Source organism: Canis lupus, chromosome 20, assembly GCF_011100685.1.
Source record: "Canis lupus familiaris isolate Mischka breed German Shepherd chromosome 20, alternate assembly UU_Cfam_GSD_1.0, whole genome shotgun sequence".
NCBI lineage: Eukaryota > Metazoa > Chordata > Mammalia > Carnivora > Canidae > Canis > Canis lupus.
Genome location: NC_049241.1, coordinates 52897454 through 52918255, shown reverse-complemented (window position 1 = coordinate 52918255; position 20802 = coordinate 52897454). Strand labels below are relative to the sequence as shown.

General features: G+C 46.0%; 1 long non-coding RNA gene and 2 pseudogenes across 2 annotated transcripts; 1 reads left to right on the top strand and 2 right to left on the bottom strand.

The window, feature by feature from the left end:
* The first annotated feature begins 2979 nt into the window (after nucleotides 1-2979).
* Nucleotides 2980-7673, top strand: LOC111091383. 2 transcript variants are annotated; one of them, XR_005374464.1, is made up of 4 exons: nucleotides 2980-3090; nucleotides 4575-4750; nucleotides 4854-4934; nucleotides 5524-7673. It is a non-coding gene; the product is annotated as an uncharacterized LOC111091383 (long non-coding RNA). The 2 variants fall into 2 exon arrangements; XR_005374465.1 differs by lacking the exon at nucleotides 5524-7673 and adding an exon at nucleotides 5062-5510.
* Nucleotides 7674-15658: 7985 nt separating this feature from the next.
* On the bottom strand, nucleotides 15659-17380 carry LOC100687278 (annotated as a pseudogene).
* Nucleotides 17381-19430: 2050 nt separating this feature from the next.
* LOC102154897 lies at nucleotides 19431-20251 on the bottom strand (annotated as a pseudogene).
* Nucleotides 20252-20802: the final 551 nt, after the last annotated feature.

Here is a 20802-nt window from a genome sequence, read left to right as displayed (position 1 = left end):
GCAGCATTTTCAGACTTAGGGTAAGCTTCATCTTTCCGGAACTAGTCCTAGATCAACCTTAGATTGCTTTGCTAGTTTCCGATTTTTGTACCCGCTGTGGTTTTTCTCTGTTGCCCTTGGTTCCGGGTTGGAGCACAAGGGTGGGGCATCTCATGCTTCAATTCCATGATTCTTCACTTTTTTTCGTGATCCTTTTACGTTATGGCATTCTCTGTGTTCAAGCTATGCCATAGCTTGCTTTATCCCTTTTTTGTATTGCTTTGGGAAGGGATATTTGGGAAACAGGTAGATCTCCCCATGGTGGGACACTCTTGAGATTTTTCATAACTGTTCCAATACAAATGAAATGTTGCTAACTCCAAAAGACAAGAGTAGCATTGGTAGCATTTTTCTAAGCTTATGGAGAACTCTCAGTTGAATAAAACTTATTTGCCAGCCTGAGGTTTGACCACAGCTGAACAAGAGGGGCTCTGCAGTGGAGGATGGCACGAGAACAATGGAGATTATGGCATCAGTAAGCACAACTGCTTTTACTAGATACATAGGGTACTAAGGAAAGGTTAAATAAAAGCTAATAATTCAGCACTATTCATAATAGGCAAAAGGAGGAAACAGCCCAAATGTCCATCAACCGATAAATGGATAAACAAAATGTGGTCTACTCATACAATGGGATATTATTCAGTCATAAAAAGGAACTAAGCACCGACACCTGCTACAATATAGATGGATTTGGAAAACATTACGCTCAGAGAGAGAAGCCAGGCACAAATGTCACATATATGAAATATCCAAAGTAGACAAATCTTCATAAAGGCAGAAAGCAGATTCCTGGTTGCCAGGGGATAGGGGAGGGGGGTGGGGAGTAACTGTTAATCGGTCCAGGATTTCCTCTTTCTGGTGATGAGAAAGTTCTGGAACAAGAGAGTGCAGATGGTTGCATAACATTGTGAATGTGCTTAATGCCACTGAATTGTACACTGTAAAGTGGTAAAAAAAAAAAAAGGTCAAATTTATATTATGTGTATTTTACCCCAATTCAAAGGAAATTAACAACATCACTAAATCTCTTCTGTTCTGGTCTGTCCATTTGGGGATCTATGAGAATGTTGGATCCATCACTCAGCATCCTTAAAATGACAGACTCCTGACAAATGTGGAAAAGCTGGGAAGTCACATGGGAAGTTCATGGTCACATGACTGACCGTGTGGCCAGAACTATGCTTCTTGGTAATAGATCTATCAGATTCTTCTCGAGTTATCAACGATGGATATCATCTACCAGCTTGTTACTTGGGAGTTGTCTCTTGACCTTATCCTTTCCTGTCAAAATCAGATGGAAATTTCTACACCCCTCTGGGCAGAGAGACTAGCTTAAAGGACTTTGCTATCTATTCCCAATGAAAGCACACATGGCCATCATTAACATGCTATTATGGACTATTTCTGCCCCCCACCCCAGTGCATATGTTGAAGTTCCAATGTCCAGTGGCGCATTATTTTGAGGTGGGATCTTTGGGAGGTAATTGGGTCGAGATGAAGTCATGAGGGTGAGGCCCTTGTGATGGGATTAGAGCCCTCCTAAGAAGAGGAAGAGACACCAGAGCTCCCTATCCCCTCCTGGAGAGGCAGCCATCTGCTAGCCAGGAGGAGAGACCTCACCAAGAACCAAATCTGCCAACATCTTGATATTAGACTTTCCAGCCTCCAGAACTATGTTGTTTATAAGTCACTCAGTCTATGGTATTTTTTAAAAGATTTATTTATTTAGGGACACGGGGTGGCTCAGCGGTTTAGCCTTTGGTCCAAGGCAAGATCCTGGAGTCCCAGGATCGAGTCCCACATCGGGCTCCCTGCATGGAGCTTGCTTCTCCCTCTGCCTCTGCCTCTCTCTCTCTCTCTCTCTCTCTCTCTGTGTGTCTCATGAATAAATAAATAAATAATAAAATAAAATCTTTTTAAAAATATTTATTTATTTATTTATTTATTTATTTTAGAGAGATTGCTCACGAGTGCAGAGGGAGGGGTAGAGGGAGAGGGAATCTCAAGTGGACTCTACGCTGAGTCGGGAGCCTAGCACGGGACTGGATCTCATGATCCTGAGATCACAACCTGAGCTGAAACCAAGAGTTGGAGGCTTAACTGACTGGGCCACACAGGCGCCCCTATGGTGTTTTAAAAATAGCAGCTTGAGAAGACTAAGGCACCTGCCTTTCACCCCTTTCTGAAGGGCAAGGATTTTAAATTATCTCCTTGTTCAAAGCTTAGGACTGGCTTTGTCCCTTTCAGCTGTAAGGGTGTGTATCAGTCAGGACGTGTCTAGTTGCAAGTAAGAGGAAACAATACAAACAAGTACAAACAAATGAAAAAAATTATTAATTGGCTCAGGTAAGAAAGTCCTGTTTCAGAGTGAGCCCGCAGATGCTGCTAAGCACCCCATGCCTGGTCACCTGTACCTTCCACGGTCTCCATCCCAAGTTATGGGCTGAATATGTGTTCAATTGTGATGACAGGTTGACTCACCAGGACGAAATAAGGCTTGCATGAGAAGTTAAATCTAGTTATCAGAAAATAAATGACTGCTCCCCCACCCCCTATTTTTCCTGGGCCTCTTTCCAAACTTACTGAATTGGACTTTCTTGGGAGTGGGTTAAGAATACCATATGATTTCCCTCATATGTGGAATTTAAGAAACAAAACAGATGAACATAGTGGAAGGGAAAGAAAAATAAAAATAAGATAAAGACAGAGGGAGGCAAACCATAAGAGACTCAAACATAGGAAACAAATTGAGGGCTGCTGGAGGGGAGGCAGGTGGGGGGATGGGGTGAGTGGGTGATGGGCATTAAGGATGTAATGAGCACTGGGTGTTATATGTAAGTGATGAATCACTGAATTCCACCCCAGTAACTACATTATATATGAACTAACTTGAATTTAAATAAGTCTTGAAAGAAAAAAAATAATCTACTTTTTTTTTTTCAGAATCTGCATTTTTAATAAGTGTCCCCCGCCAGGAAAATGCAAATGAAAACCACAATGAGCTATCCCTTGACACCCACTAGAATGGCTGGAATAAAAGAGATTGTAGTAAGTGTTGTCAAGGATGTGGAGAAATTGGGGATCCCTGGGTGGCGCAGTGGTTTAGCGCCTGCCTTTGGCCCAGGGCGCGATCCTGGAGACCCGGGATCGAATCCCACGTCGGGCTCCCGGTGCATGGAGCCTGCTTCTCCCTCTGCCTGTGTCTCTGCCTCTCTCTCTCTCTCTCTGTGACTATCATAAATAAATAAAAATTAAAAAAAAAAAGGATGTGGAGAAATTGGAACCCTAGAAGACATTCATAAGAGAGCAGATCTTCAAAATTCTCATCATGAGAAAAAAATTTGTAACTGGGTTAACTATGGAACTAGACTTATCGTGGTGATCGTTTTGCAATATATCGATGCATGGAATCATTACGTTGTGTACCTAAAACTAACATAATGTGATGCATCTATTGTAACTCAATGAAACCCGAGAAAAGTTTTTTAAAGATTTATTTATTTTTGAGAGAGAGAGCAAGAGAGTTGGGGCAGGAGAGGGGCAGAAGGAGATTCTCAAGCAGACACCCCTTCCCCCCTCCCCCGTGGAATGTAGAGCTGGACTTGGGGCTTGATCTCATGACCCTGAGATCATGACCTGAGCTGAAACTGAGAGCCAGATCCTTAACTGACTGTGCCACCCAGGTGCCCCTGGAAAAAAAATTTAAACAATAATAGTAAAATAAATAGCTATCTGCGGTGTCTCTTGTATTGCGCAACAGAATCACCCATCAAATTGGGTGGTGGATGCCACCCCCAACCCTGGGGTCACAGTACAGCTCCTGACAGTCTAATCATTTGCATTTGAGGAAACTGATCCTGCAGAGAGAGCAGCTGCTGGAGAGCCAGGGAGCTAGGATTCCAGGGCGGCCTCCAGCTCCTCTCTCCTCCCTTGCACCAGAGGTGGGAGGGACTATGGGAGAGGCCACCAGACAGCTGAACAGGGAACCCCAGAGGGACCTGAGTCCTGGCTTACAGCGCTACCTTCCCCTCTCCTGGACCTGGACACTGTCTTCATGGCCCACCCCCCGCCACCAGGCTACGTCAGTTTGCCCTTTCTCTAACATGCTGGTCATATTATCCATGCCAGTGCGGAAAGACTAAATCAATCCATATATATAGTACTTAGCAGAAAAGTGCCCCACTGTAGTAGGCGTTAAATAAATGTAAGCAATTGTGATCCAGCGCCAGCTCCCAAACACAGTTTCAGAAATCACCATCAATGAGGCCATCGGCAAGCCACGAGGGCAGAGTGGATGTCAGAGGGGGATGGTGGTTCCTGGATGATGGGGCGATGCCCGCCTCTGCCCTGAGTGAAGGAAGCATAACAAATTAGCCCTGCTTTCCATATTGCTGGATCTCATCCAAAGCATCCCAAGAGTCGGTCATGCCGCAAGTGGACCAGCCCTCCTTCCTGTCGACACCAGACCACCCCATGCTACCTCCTAGAATTCCGGGAAGGCCCAGCCCATCTCATTTCATGTCTCCCTCCAGCCTTTTCCGGTGATTTGTCACTGCCTGGTGCCTGAGTGAAAGCAGGTTTCAGAAGTGAGCATCACAGGGAGAAAGAAGAGCTGTGGTCCCCAGGAGTCCTGAACAAGGCATTTGGGAGCAGTGGGTAGACATGTGTGACTCCTGGGAACAGATGGCATGGCGGCCGGACACTATAGGTGAGGCTGGGTTGGGACTCTGGGGTCTCGGGGAGGGCATAAGGAGGTGGCCCACTCTGGTGTCAGCTTGCACAGACTCTAAGTTGCTTCTCTACCCATTCAGAGGAGGAAGAGCTGATAACCAGTGGGACCACTTTCCACCACAGACTTTGGATTCAACAATTCAGTTTCTAGAACTTTACAGGTACAACGGGGTTAGGGCACGGAGTAGGTACAACCACTGCCAGACTCTTGAGTCCTGGGAGGTTCCTGGGGACAGGCTTAGGCAGGAACACAAGTGTGCTGGAATCAGCCCTCCTTCTCTCTCTCAGGATGTCTGGGCCACAGTCAGGCTTCCTTGGGGCTGCTTCTTTTCCCTCTCGTGCTCTTCACTGGGCTTCTGGTGGCCATCCTCGTCCAAGGTCAGGTACAGATGCCCAAGGTCAAGGACTCCCAGGGTGCAGATGTTACCTGGGTGGGGGGCTAGTTCCCAGAAAGAGATAAGGCTGAAAGCCAAGATTTGGGTCCTCCAGGTTTTCCTGGTCAGCTGCCCTGCTTGGTGGCCTCTCCCACAGTCCCTCCCCACTCTGCTGCAGGGGAGGAGGGGGAGGGGGAGGAATAAGAGGACTCCTGGCTCTTGATCTCTGGTGCAGATTTCATCCACCATCTTCCCCATCTTCAGAAAGGATTAACCAAGATCTTGACTGAGCAACAATGTCCCCAAGGGCCTTGTGCAGGGCACGTACACAGCAGATGTTTAATAACCACAGATTTTTTTTTGGCACAATCTTCAGGGTCCCAGGTCCCAGGAGCTAGAGCCTTTGAAGCAGGAGATCCATGAAGAACTGACCCAGCTGAAGGCTGGACTTGGTGACCGGCCAGGCACCAGGGTCCTGGGGGTTCTGGAAGGGTCTCTGGTGTGCTGTGGGTGTGGTGGGACTCTGCTTGAGTAACCGTCCCTCACTCAGCTAGGAACACAGAGTGACAAGGATGGTTCCCCTTGGTATTCCCAGGGGCACACAGTAGGCACTAAATTAAACCAGTCTCTTATTCTGAGCTCCCTACTTCTCCCAGTCTGGAGGATATGGGACCGGGACTCCTAGTTCTCCTGGGCCTGGGGGAGGGTAGCAAGTGGGGGAGGGGGGCGAGCCGTTGGGCATGGAGAACCAAGGAGGGCCCCCTCCCCGACCCTCAGGGGATTGAAGAGTGGGCAGACCTGGGGTTAGGGGCATCAAGCTGAGTCCCAGCCCTGCCACCTGCCCCATCCCTGGGAGCGGACATTCTTCTGAGGCAACTGTTACTCCTTCAGCTCCCAACAGAACTAACACGACTCTGTCACTGCCTGCCAGGAAGTGGGGGCCCGACTCGTCGTTACCGAAAGTGCCGGGAAGCAGATGCATCTGTCCAGGGAGTCAGCCTGACCTGGGGCATGCCCCTGGCCACTGGTCCACTGGGCACAAGAGAGCCAGATGAGATTTTCTGGAAGAGAGACTGCCTGCTTCACTTGGGGGGGCGGGGGAGGATAAGAACCAGGCATCCTGCAAGGAGGTACAAATGAGATCTGGACACCTGGGTCTGGGGGACACGTAAAACATAAATAAGCTCCGGTGGTGTCCTGACAAATGGCTAACACTTAGCTCTCTGGAGGGAGCGGGGGATAAGTCCTGATTTGGAGTGTTGGCCAGTTTCCCTGGCGTACGTACTGCCACTGTGGCTGATCTCAAGCCATTCACGTGATGCCGTCACTGCGGAGCTGACAAGATACACGGTGGGGACCTGGCTTGATTTGACTCCAGCACGTCAAACCCAGGCATGAGTCAACTCATGGGTATATGCTTGGCACATGTAAGAGCACACAAACATGCAGTATTACCAGGTGTGTGTGCTGAGAGACCAGTTGTGTGCATGTGTCTGCAAGTCGGAACATACGTGCTCATAGGATACAGATGTGAGAGGCGCTCAGGACCTGGCCTGGCAGGAAGCGTAAGGTCCCACTGAAAGACGAGCTTGCTGCCAGGCAACTGGAGAGATGCTGAGCCCAGAAAGTGGGGTCAGAGCCCCCTCCTGACTTCCCTACGTCCACCAGAACTTCCTACAGCTGCAGACTTCCAAGAGAAGCTGCTTCACCTGGGAGACTGGGTGGCTCAGTTGGTTAAGCGGCTGCCTTCGGCTCAGGTCATGGTCCTGGGGTCCTGGGATTGAGTCCCACGTCAGGCTCCCTGCTCAGCGAGGAGTCCACTTCTCTCTCTGCCTCTCTCCCCACTTGTGCTCTCTCTCTCTCTAATAAATAAATAAAATCTTAAAAAAGGAAGGGAAAAAATCACTTCACCTGCACGGGGCTCTCAGACATGGAACATGAAGGCAGAGGGCACTGGGTGGATGATTCACCCCTGCTGCCCAGGTGAGTCTTAGGAGAAGGAAACACTCTATCAAGTGGGAGTGGGATTCTGAAACCCTTACATGGGTGTTTACCTGGGTACCCCCCCCCCCTCCATTCCCTGGCCCCTAGGCTGGAGAGTCTGGGATTCTTTTTTTAAAGATCCATACTCAGGCGATGGTGGCCCTAAGTATGAGAGCCTGATAAGGGAGGTAGTTGGGGGTGCGGGCTCTGGATTGGTTGTTGTGTACTTGAAATGCATACCCCAGGGAGGAGGGCTCCTCCAAGAACTGGAGGGGCACAACAATCAGGGAGACAGGAGACCCCGGCAAGGAGACTCAGGCACTCATCGGGTTGTCCAGAATACATGCATACAGGGCAGGTGTGAAAGCATCAAGTGAGCTGAAGCTATTAACATGATTGACCCAGTGGGCCAGGGACATGGACTCATGTCCGGGATGGGCTTTGCAGCTTTCTGAAGTCTTGGAACAAAGGAGAACCCACCAGCAGTGGGTGGGAAGACTGGGGGACTTAGGGTAACCCCAAATGTGATTTTGGCAGAAAGCCTTCAGCCTCCTGTTCCAGTGGCTGAAGGGTGCTCTCTGTCCTTGACCCCTGTAGCCCCAACCCCACCTCTGTTGGGTCTGTAGAACCTCACCCATGTTTACACCAGGATTCCTCCCCCAACCCCCCCCCCTCCAGCCCCCCATACACCGGGTCTGCTGGTGTGGAGATCTTGACAATGCTCTGGGACTCTTCCTGGTCAGATTCCTCATCCTATATGGGTTCACTCCTGTCCTTCTTGTGATGGTGCGAGGTTTCCCTTAGTTCAGAGGTTGTAGCTCTGGGACTCTGCTCCTTGGACCTTAATAAAATGACCGGGTATGGGATACCGTCAGGACTGGTGTGTTCCATTGATCTACTCTTGTTTCCTTGCCAAGATCACAGTTTGGATCGATTTCTGTAGCTGCCATATCCCCTGGGCCCTTATCACATCCCTGCTTAGGATCCACCTGCCATTACCTGCACGCTTGATGGAGGGTCTTCTCTGGTCCCTGGGGTTCACCATGGAGGCTGGAAGTACCAGGGAATGAATACCAATGACCAATGGCCATTAAGAGTTGGTATATACATACCCCAGCTCCCTCCTCCCTCGGCGACATGGTAGGCCTTGGGGTGGGCCCCCCAGATGCCCTTTCAAGGAAAAGACATGCTGCCCCAGCTGCTTGGAGGTTTGTTGGCAGAGAGGCGTCAGCTCTCAAGCCCTTTGGGGATAGACTCAGCTGCAGAGAGCTGCCTCACTCAGAGTCATGCCCCTTCATGGCATGGCTCACATTCCTGCAGAGGGACATTGTTGCCTCAACATGGGGGTCCATTCTGGTTTCAGAGCTCCTGTGGGTGGGGTCAGCTGAGGCAGTTATCAAACCTGCAACCTGCTCTGCCCAACGTCTCCCTCTGTGCATTTCTGCTTCCTTCCTGTGACATAATAAAAAAAGAGATTTGGGTTTTGTCCCCAGTTCCTAAGGTCTTCTGAGTTCCGTGAGTCATAACAAATTACCAAACCTGAGAGGGGGTTATGGGAACCTCCAAATTTGGAGTCAGCCAGGCAGAAATGTGGGTAGCCTGGGGACCCCATTTTAAGCTGGTAGAGGGCATCAGAATTGGAGAACTGCCTGCTGTAGAAATTTGATACACGCTTCCCCTCCTTTCCACAGGAGCTTCCCCCAAGGATGCTTTTTCATAAATAAGACGAGTCTGCACCCAATTCCAATGTGGGGTGTGGGGGTGATGGCCCCTCACACATTCGAGTGATTCTCTGACACCAGCTGGGTGTGCTACAGTTCAACTCAAATCAGACACTATGTCACTGGAGTTAGTGCCAGATCCCACAGGTTAAGGGTGTGGTCCTACAGGACTACCTCCCCACTTCCAACGCCAACCTCAAGTCCAGGATGTCAGCTGGGTTTCCGATCGACTATAAACCATAGATTGAAAATTTTTTAGATTGCCAGTTTGTTATAAAAGGGTACAGCTCAGCAACAGTTGGAAGGGGTGCGTAGGGCAGAGTATGGGAAGGAGCAGGGGCTTCCATGCTCTCTCCAGGCACACCTCCTCCCAGCACCTCCCAGTGCTCACCAACCCAGAAGCTCTAAGACCACTGTCCTCTTGGGTTCTTATGGAGGCTTCATTACAGACCCAGTAAATCAATCAATTGGCCATTGGCGATTGATTCGGCCCACAATCCTTCCCCCCTCCTCCGATGTCAGGGGCTGGGAATGAAAGTTTCAATCCTCTAATCACATGCTTGGCTCCACTGGAAATGGGAACCACCCCCACCTGAGGTGACCTGACCTGAGGGCTTTCCAGAAGTCGCTTCACTGACATAAGACACCTTTATCCCTCTCATCACTTTGGAAATTCCAAGGGTTTTAGGAGCTCTGTGCCACATGTGTATTTCTTGTGATAAATCACAATATGACAGCGAACAAACTTTGTGCTATATTCCTGAGTCAGCTTCCCAGGAAACCAGATGTGCAACCGAAGGGATCACTCTGACATGTGTTCTAGATCATCTCTCAGAAGTTCCTGATGGGCTTCAGCCCCAGTTGCTCACGTAAGGCCCCTTCTTATCCCCCCTAATGGCCTTTCCCTGTCGCACCTTCCCACACCTCAACAGGTGCTTCTCCCAGATAAACCACTTATAACCAAATCCTTGTCTCAGTCTCTGCTTCTGGGGAAACCAAGCCGAGTTTATAATATGTTCTGACATCTTCCAGGGATTGTCCTTCTCATCAAAGTGTTCGTTATTCTAGGGACACCTGGGTGGCTCAGTCGGTTAAATGTCTGCCTTGGGCTCAGGGTGTGATCCTGAGGTCCTGGGATCGAGTGCCGCATCAGGCTCCCTGCATGGAGCCTGCTTCTCCCTCTGCCTATGTCTCTGCCTCTCTCTCTTCATCTGTCATGAATAAATAAATAAAATCTTAAAAAAAAAACAAAAAACCCAAAGTGCTCATTATTCTTCTTAAGATGATTTTTTTACATTACCATGGTTTTGAATTTTTAATGTTAAAAACGTTTTGCATAATTCATGCACATAGAACCAAAACATATTCATCCGTACAGTGAAAACTGAAGCTTCCTCCGTCCCCATCCTTGGATCCCAAAATATTACCCACCCTAGTTGTAGCCTCTCTATTATAACTCAGATAATTCACTTGTCAAGCTTGTTTTGATGCCTGTTTGGCGATCCTTCAATAAAATGTTTAAAAAATCCATTTGTTTTGTTTTGTTTTTTTGTGTGTGTGTGGCATTAATTCATTTCAAGTTTTTATTTAAATGTAAGTGGTAAAATTGGTTTCAGGTGTAGAATTTAGCGATTTGTCACCTACATACAACACCCAGTGCTCTTTACATCATGTGCCCTCCTTAATGCCCGTCACCCTCCAGCCCATCCCCCCACATCTTCTCTCCAGCGACCTTCCGTTCGTTCGTTCTCTATAAGTAAGAAACTCTAATGGGGGCACCTGAGTGGCTTAATCAGTTAAGCGTCTGACTCGATCTCACCTCAGGTCTTGATCTCAGGGTCATGAGTTCAGGCCCCTTATTGGGTTCCACCCTGGGCATGGAGCTGACATGCATTATTTTTTTTAAGATTGCATTTATTTACTTGACACAGATTGAGAGAGAGAGAGAGAGAGAGAGAGAGAAAGCACAAGCAGAGGGAGCTGCAGGCAGAGGGAGAAGGAGAAGCAGACTCCCCATTTAACAGGGAGCACGATGCGGGGCTCCATTCCAGGACCCTGGGATCATGACCCGAACCAAAGGCAGACACTTAACTGACTGAGCCATTCAAGTGCTCCTGGAGCTTACATTAAAAAAATAGAGTCTCTTATGGTTTGCTTCCCTCCCTGGTCTCTGTCTCTCTCTCTTTTTTTTCCCCTTCCCCTATGTTCATCTGTTTCGTTTCTTAAATTCCGCATATGATGAATAGGCAAAACACAGAGGATTTTTAGGGCAGTGAAACTACTCTGTATGATATTATAATGCTGGATGCACGTCATGAGACATCTGTCCACACCCACGGAATATACAACATGGAAAGAACCCTAATGTCAACTACGGACCCTGGGAGATCATGATGTGTCGGTGTGGGGTCATCGATTGTCACAGAGGTGCCCCAGTGGTGCAGGATGTTGGTAATGGGGGCAGCTGTGCACATAGGTTCTCGGGGAAAGCTCTGTACTTTCAACTCAACTCTGCCGTGAACCTGAAACCACTCTAAAACATAAAGCCGATTTAAAAGAACTGGTGTGGTTTTCCACACAAAGTGATTCCAATTAATAAGTGTAGAAGGAAAAAAAAATAAGTGTAGAAGGAATGAAGGATTTAGGAGATCTCTGTAGAACACCGTGGTAATAATCACTGCAAGTGAGACCCAGAGACGGATGCTTACAATTAACAAGTGTGACTTTATTAATTTTTTATTTTATTTTTTAACAAGTGTGACTTTAAACCAGAGAAACAGGATATTTGCATGGCCTCAGACTTATATCATCTCCCCCTGAAGAATAGTTATTAATTACTGTGGTGGTTTTAACACTTGTTCACACATTTTGAATAGTGCTTTCTGTGGCAAGAGGGAATTGTCTTCCCCCTGGAGTGGGGCCAATTTTGTGACTTATCTCATAGGAATAGAGCAGTGTTTATCAACCTTTTATTCAGACTGTCCCCCCCACCCCACAATAGCCTTTCACATATTTTCTCTTATCATCTCCTCCTATTAAATATTAAGGGGTAAGATTTTGTTGGGTAGGGTTGATCTAGGTCAGGCCCACACTAGGCATTGTAACACCTAAGATTTTTCATTTTTGTTTTTGCCCCCCTGGGGGTGACGTCGACCCTGTTGATAATGCAAGGAATAGAGTATGGGAGGTGAAAGATGATGACTCTACGGCAGGGGAACCTGGCAGACGCTGGTTCCAAGGTTAACCAGGTCACCACTCCTTGGTCACCACTGTGACCATGGTTAACCTTAACCGCATTGCCAGTGATGGTCATGCACACACAACTGACCCTCCCTTCCAGTGTGAGGTGGTGAGAACATTTCTCCTTTGTTGTATTCTTCTCTTCAAATCTATCACCTTAATCTACTCATGAATAAAACAGCAGACGGGCCCCTGGTTGGCTCAGTTAGTTAAGCGTCTGCCTTCAGCTCAGGTCGTGATCTCAGGGTCTTGGGATCCAGCCCATACTGGGCTCCCAGCTCAGTGAGGAGTCTGCTTGTCTCCCTCTCCCTCTGCACCCCCCCGCCAGCTCATTCTGTCTCTCTCTCTCTCAAATGAATAAAACTTTATTTTTAAAAATATTTTATTTATTTATTCATGAGAGACACACATAGAGAGAAGCAGAGACACAGGCAGAGGGAGAAGCAGGCTCCACACAGGGAGCCCGATGTGGGACTCGATCCCAGGACTCCAGGATCACGCCCTGGGCCGAAGGCGGTGCTAAACCACTGAGCCACCCGGGGAGTCCCTGAATAAATCTTTAAAAGAAAGAAAGAAAAAAAAACAGCAGAAAATCCCCAACCAAAAGACCATTCAGCACAGTGCCAGATAGCTACTCTTCACAACTGTCAAGAGTGTGAAAGGCAAGGAAAGACCAGGAAGCTGCCAGAGTTTGGAGGACATTTCAGAGACTTGGCAGCTGAATCGTATGTATCCCCCACCTAATTCATACTTTGGAGTCTCAATCCCCAGGACCTCAGAAAGAGATTGAATTTGGAGATAGTCTTAGAGGTATTTCAGTTAAAATGAGGTCATCAGGATGGTCATTAGGATAGACTGGTGTCCTCATGAGAAGAGGAGGTAAGGGGGCACCTGGGGGGCTGGGGTTGAGCATCTGCCTTTGGCTCAGGTCGTGGGGTCCTGGGATCCTGGGATCAAGTGCCGCATTGGGCTCCCTGCATGGAGCCTGCTTCTCCCTCTGCCTATGTCTCTGCCTCTCTCTGTGTCTCTCCTGAATAAATAAAATCTTAAAAAAAAAAAAAAGAGGAAGTAAGGACACAGACACAGAGGGATGACCTGTGAGGACACGGGAGACACACCTCAGAAGGAGCTAAACCCGCCGACAGCTTGATCTCAGACTGCCAGCCTCCTGAGGGTGGAGACGGTACAGTTCTGGTGTGCAAGCCGCCCTGTCTGTGGTCCTTTATCACAGCAGCCCTGGGAAGCTGACATGACTAAATGCAATGTGGGATCCTGGATACCATCCGGCAACAGGAAAAAGGACATGAGTAGGAAAACGTGAAATATAAATGAAACCATTTGTTTTATTAATGGTATTGCAATATTCCTTTCCTCTATTTGACAAGTGTATGATGGCAATGTAAGATGTTAACATGAGAGAAAGCTGAGAAAAAGGTGGATAGAACTCCCTGTACTATCATTGCAATTCATCTGTGATTCAAAAATTCCTTCAAAATAAAAAAATTGAAAAAAAAAAACCCTAAAACAATCTATTTAGGATTCCACTTCTATGAGGTCTCTAGAGGAGTCCTGTCCACAGAGACAGAGAGGAGATGGTGTGAGCCAGAGGTGGGGCAGAGGGTGGGGAGTCAGTGTTTGCTGGGGACAAAGGTTCAGTCTGGGAAGATGGAAAGTTCTGGAAGTGGATGATGGGGGTGGCTGCACAACACTGTGAGTGTGCTTCATGCCTTGAGCTGTGCACTTAGGAATGGTTAGGATGGTTAATTTCATGTCATGTGTGTGTGCATTTTACCACAATAAAACAACTCCATCAAAAATCTTTTTAGGATTTTTATTGAGGTGATACTGAATTTATAAATTAATTTGGAAAGAATTAATGCTCAAGAGTTTTTCTTATCTTGGGAAGAGGATAGGTTTCCTCTTCCTTATCCCTTTTCATTTATTTTTTTATTTTTTTATTTTTTTAAAATGGTAAGACAAATTTTCTTTAATTATAGATCATAGTAGCTTTATAAATGATCAAGGTACATGTACAAACAAAATTTCAGATACTCTTGAAAACACATTTTGAGATATATCACACATGGTATATATTTCTTTTTGGGTTTGCTTATCTTTTTGGGATACTGAAGAATACCCAACTTATTTTACACTAAAAATTTAGCCTTTGAACACTGGGTTGGATAGACCACAAAGTAGAACCTTCAGAGTTCTCTCAGTAGGCTTTCAGTCCAAATGATTCAGATATCTTGTGTCCTAAATTGGATGTTATTATTTTTTCTCATGTAATTAGTATCAGTGGAGGTCTTGTACTGGCAGTTTGTCTTGGTCATAACTTATTCTTCATTTATTTTTTTAAAAAATTTTTATTTACTTATTTGAGAGAGAGACAGTGAATGAGAGAGCGAGAGATAGAGAGAGAGCACATAAATGGGGGGTGAAGGGCAGAGAGAGAAGAAGATTCCCTACTGAGCAGGGAGCCCTACACGGGGTTCAATCCCAGGACCCCATGATCATGACCTGAACCAAAGGCAGACATTTAACTAACTGAGCCACCCAGGCGCCCCTTCCTTGTTCCTTTTCAAATGCTCGTTGTTAGGACATAAGAAAGCTGCTCCCTTCACTCTTACTTCACCCTTAGTGAGTCCAGAAGTTAAATCCCTAGGACTTTCTAGATAAATAATCATGGCTGCAAAACACTGTCAACCTTGACTCTTCCTTTCCAATATTTATGTCTTATTTGTTTTTATTTTCTCATTGCATTGGCAAAATAGCAGGATGGGCATCTTTATTTTGTTCTTGATTTTATAAAAAGTGGCTCTCAGGATTCACTCTTCAGGAAGACAGTTCTGTGGGTTCCGGAAATCGCTGCTTATCAAATTAAGGAAGTTTTATCCTGTTCTTTGTTTACCAAGACTTGTTTTCTTGTGTTTGTATTATTTTATTTTATTTTATTTTATTTTATTTTATTTTATTTTATTTTATTTTATTTTATTTTACTTTAATGAAGAATGAGTGTTGAAGAGATATATCTTTTAGTGTGGAGGAGGCAAAAAATACATTGTGGAAGGATACAGAGCCCATAGTACCATCCATATGAAACTTCAGATGTGCAAAACCACCCAATACCTTGTCTAAATACATACACAAAGTTGCTTTAACATAGTAAACACCACATTTGAGAGGGCAGTTGCCTGGGAGAAGGAAAGAGAGAAATAAGACCTGAGAAGTTACATAGGATTGTCAGTTACAATATTTTTCCCACTGAAAATTTTGTGTTGGCTTTTTGGATAGAAACAGGAATTTAGGGCAGCCCAGGTGGCTCAGTGGTTTAGGGTCTGCCTTCAGCCCAGGGTGTGATCCTGGAGACCCGGGATAGAGTCCCACGTCGGGCTCCCTGAATGGAGCCTGCTTCTCCCTCTGCCTGTGTCTCTGCTTCTCTCTCTCTGTGTCTCTCATGAATAAATAAATAAAATCTTGAAAGAAGAAGAAGAAAGAAAGAAAGAAAGAAAGAAAGAAAGAAAGAAAGAAAGAAAGAAAGAAAGAAAGAAAGAAAGAAAGAGGAATTTATTTGCCAGGGAGGATGATCCCATAGTACTTCCGCAAGAACCAGCACCTGGCCTCCTCTTTGCTGATTCTGTGTCTGGCCCTATGCAGCCCGTCCTGTACTCCTTGTCTGATCTTGTCTGACGTTGAAGCCTGACCTACTCGGCGCCCCATAGAAGTCCAGGCTTTACATACCAATGCTTGCATAATATCTGATCCCCAGATCAATGCGCTACTGGATCCCGAAATCAAAGTTTCCAGTATCAGAGAAGTTGTTTCTTTTTTTTTTTTTTTTAAGATTTTATTTATTTATTCATGAGAGACACAGAGAGAGAGAGAGGCAGAGACACAGGCAGAGGGAGAAGCAGGCTCCATTCAGGGAGCCCGACGTGGGACTCGATCCCGGATCTCCAGGATCACATCCTGGGCCGAAGGCAGCGCCAAACCGCTAAGTCACCTGGGCTGCCTTAAGTTATTCTTTCTTAACTCATTCTCCTGCACCTTTAGATCTTTGTCTGGGATTCCTTCTACCTTGGCCCCACAGTGGATGACCATCGTTTCATTTCTCCTGGTGCCAAAGGATCTGATGGCGCATCCAACTCTGGGGAACAAGGCGGGGGGCCACTGACCTGTGTGCGGCTCCAGCACCTTGGCTGTCCCGCCGGATCAGTCTGTCTCCGCTGTTTTCCACGCAGATGTTGAGGCAGAGCTTACAATGCGAAGTTCCCGCGAGGGGTTCTCCTTTTCACCTTGATCCCCTGTGCTGAACAGGAAGAGAAAGTACAATTTATTTCTTCTGAAGAGGATCTGAAAAATGTAAAGAAGCCAAAACTTGGTAAAGCTGAGTGGAAATCATGTGGGTTTCCATGTCTTTATTTTTCTGCATACTTTGTGTGTGCTTAATTTTTTTTTTCATAAATACAAAGGCAAAGCCAACACTAACAGCAACAACCAATACATAACATCTCCTTTCCCCTTTCCTCCTTTCCCCTAACCCTGTTAGGTTCCCTGGGGAGTAGCGAGTCTCTGGAGAGAATGGAAACCACAGAGTGGTCTTAGCCTTGGAGCTGAATCCTGCGACTTCTGCCTTTTTCCCACACTAGTCCAAACCGCTGGTCCCTGCTATTCAAGTCCTTGTGTTATCTGGACTCCTGCTGTTTGTCTCAGCCTCTCCAAGAGCCTCACCCCCAAATTTTGCATATGCTACTATCACAGTGGGAACACTCTCTCGTACACCCATCTCCTCCAGAATAATTCTGATTCCCCCAAGCATCATTCCTCTAGGAAGCCCTCGCAGATCCTCTAGGCTGAGTTAGATGCCTCCAGTGGTCTTCACCTCCCCTGGGCTTCACCTCCCCTGTGCTTCCTAGACTCATGAACACGGTTTCCAAATCCCTGGTCAAATGTTCCCTACCCACATTGCTTTCCAGGCTCTGGTCGTATGTTCTACCCCCCTGGAAATGGGTCCACCTTCTCTGTCCTTGACTAGGACTAGTGCCATCCTCATGCCAGGAACCTCCCTTCCCTTTTAATTCCCCTTGCAGTCAATTCTGGGCATGGGACAGGGGTGGGTCGCCTTCTGGTTGCCTTGCTAGGCTGGACAGCTCTTGGTTCCTCAAGACAGCTTCAGTTACATGCGTGTACAAAAGAGACCCACCTTCCTGCCTCTTCGCCTCTGCCTTGGCTGTGCCCTCTGCCTGGCAGACACTTCCTTTTCCTGTCAACAACGGACAAGTCCTCCATGCCTACTTCCAATGCTACCACTTTCAGAAAAACCACCTCTGCTCCTCCAAATGCATTCACTGTTTCTCCCTCCATAAGGGCTGACGAATCAATGCCACCTACATCCTTTCCCAAGAACATATTCTGATGAGGTTGTGCAATCCTTGCGGCTTTTTTTTTTTCCTGTTTCCTCCCACTGAGCCCACGCCCCTCCTGAGTACTGCTGTCCTGGAGAGCCCCAGAAGGAGGGCGTGCCCTCCCAGAAAATTCTGCCCTGCAGTAAGATCCAGCTGCTAAGTCAGCTGTCAGTGTCTATGGACGTGGGCTCCATTTCTGATGATGAAGGCAAGATGGGACTTGTGTTCGGGACAAGGGAACTTCTAGGAAGAGGAGCAGGACCCTCCCAGTATTTGGGAAATAACATTCCTCAGCCCTAAATTGTCCTCTAAGCACTGCTGACTTTTAATGTCTGACTTCTTCCCCTCTTTGTATCATGGGCATCTACTCTGATGTGTGTGATACACGTTCTTAAATAGACATACTTGGTGTAGTTGTGTGCGATTCACGTAAATGTCATGGCACCATGAGTTTCAAGTGCTGTTTTTCGAGACCCTAAGTTACTGAGATGTAGACACTAGATATTTTTTTTAAAGATTGTATTTATTTGAGAGAGAGAGAGAGAGAGGGAGGGAGAGGTCATAGGAAGTCAGAGGGAGAAGCAGACTCCCTGCTGAGCAGGGAGCCCAATGCAGGGCACCATCCCAGGACACCGAGATCATGACCAGAGCTGAAGGCAGACACTTAGTTGACTGAGCCACCCAGACACCCCTAGACACTAGATCTTACCACTAGTTTGTTTCAGAGTTGTATAGCTACCCAGTTTTACTTAGTGATGAGCAATAAAAATCACTATAAGGAAAATGGAGGGGCGCCTGGGTGGTTCAGCAGTTGAGCATCTGCCTTTGGCTCAGGTTGTGATCCCAGAGTCCCCGGATTGAGTCTCACATTGGGCTCCCCATGGGGAGCCTGCTTCTCCCTCTGCCTGTGTCTCTGCCTCTCCCTCTGTGTCTCTCAGGAATAAATACATAAAACCTTTTAAAAAAAAGAAAATGGAAATACTAGCCATCACCTGGGAAATATCTGCATCTGTTCTCTGTAATACATATAGAACTTTTATAAATTAATAAGAAAAAACACACCGCTTCCTAGAAAAAGATGGGTGAAGGATACAAACAATTTCCAGGAAAGCAAGCCAGAAGAGTGAATCAATGTACAATAGATACTCAAAACCTCAGAAGTCAGGAAACCCAGTCTGAAACCACAAGGAAATTCGATGAGAAGCAGTGAAAGTAGTTTAAAGACATTTTTAACAAAGGAGGGGGGAAAGAGAGGAGGAGGGAGATAGAGAACAGGAGACTGAACATGAAGTAATTAAGGATTTCACTTGATAAATTAGTTTTCGAAAACAAAAATCAAGGGCGCCTGGGTGGTGTAGTCAGTTATGTGTCCAAGTCTTGATTTTGGCTCAGGTCATGATCTCAGGGTTGTGAGATTGAGCCCTGCGTTGGCTCTGCACTCAGCACAGAGTCTTCTTAGGACTATCTCTCCCTCTGGCACTCCCCTCTGCTCACTTTCTCTTGAATAAATAAATAAGTTTCTAATTAAAAAGATTTTTTTAGGGGCATCTGGGTGGCTCAGTCAGTTAAGCGTCTGCCTTCAGCTCAGGTCATGATCTCAGGGTCCTGGGATGGAGTCCCATGTTGGGCTCCCTGCTCAGTGGGAAGCCTGCTTCTTCCTCTCCCTCTGCTCCTCCCCCACTTATACTCGCTCATGAGCTCTCTCTCAAACAAATAAATTCTTTTTTTAAAAATTTTAATAAAAAAATAAAATAAAAACAAAAATAAGTGGTTGACTTACTTAGTGGAGCATCGACTCTTGATCTTGGGGTTGTAGGTTCGAGCCTCACATGGGGTGTAGAGATTACTTAAAAATAAGATCTTAAAAAAATAAAATATTTTATTCTTTTTTCACAAATAAGACTTTTTATTTGTCACCACTAAGTGTCTGAATTTTAAACAGATTCTTGGACTGGTGGCTCATATCCATCAGCTCGTTCAACTTTAACACTGGTTTCATCCCTAGTAGCTTTTCCAGAACTACCACCTTCACCATGAAGCTCCACGAACTTTCCCAATTCAAACTTGGGCTTCTTCATCATTTTTACTTTTCTAATGAAGACATCACAGAGTGGATAAATAGACTGAAAAGCCTTTTCTATATCTTTTCTGATGCTGTCTGGAATCAATTTATTGCCACTTCTTTCAAGTCATTTGTCTGCACCTCTCAGGTCATGATTTCTATCATCTTTTTCCAAATTTGGTGGACCTGTTAGTGCTGAGCATAGAGGTCTTCCGAATCTGAGTATTGCCTTTTTTGGTAAGACCAACACAAAACAGACAAAGCAAAGAACCATCAGGAGTCTTGGCATAAACATGAGCTTCAATCATGGTCTGCCATTTTTTGATTACAGAGTAGCACACTTTGTCACGGGTAAGATCCATGCCATGGAAATTAGTCAGGCAGTTTTTGCCCTGAACATCCTCAGCAATTAGCTTGAGTTTTCTAAATGCAACTTCATCATTCTGCAAATCAGCAAGGCTCGCTTCAAAAACACAAGTCTTGAGGCCATCAGATGTGATTTCAGTTCCTTGAGTTCTCGTGACTAGTGTTTTCCAATATATCTTATATTGAACATCGCTGGTGCTTTCACATCATACTAATCAAGTTTTGCCTTTCAAGTATTTATGTTTAGACCCACTTGGGCAGAGAATGGATCAACTACTTTTTTCTTGGATCCCTTTTTCCTGCCTTTCCTAAAGCACTGTTCTTGCCTACTGCCCTGGCACTGCTCAGGGAGCCAAAAGGAAAAAAATATTTTTTAAATAAGACAAAAGCAGAGAGGAGTGGGGATTTTTTTTTAAATGAAGGGTGAAATAATTGAAGGGAAAAATTAGCAACAGTGAATTCAGCTGTGTTAAGCAAATTTTAAGTGCTTTTAAACATATTAATGCACATACGCTTGTAACAGTCTGGTGAGGTAGGAACTAATATTACAGACTGGGAACCCAGACGTAGGAAAGCTCCCCATAAGATTAGACAACTCGGAAATGGGATAACTGGGGTTTCAACACAGGTGGTTCAATCCCCAACTGGTAAACAATACCATATCTTTAAGCCAAAATAGTGGAAAGAATAAATAAAACCATATTTGAGAAAAAGACTAACAAACAGGGTATACCTGAGATAAGCCTGGAAGGAGAAAGAAAATACAGCAAAAATTGAGCAGCAATGAGAATAACTGTAAGGAAAAAAATGTGTGTCTGTACGGCCAGAAAATTAAAGATGTGGAAAAACAATTTCTTAACAAAGCAGGACCCAAATAA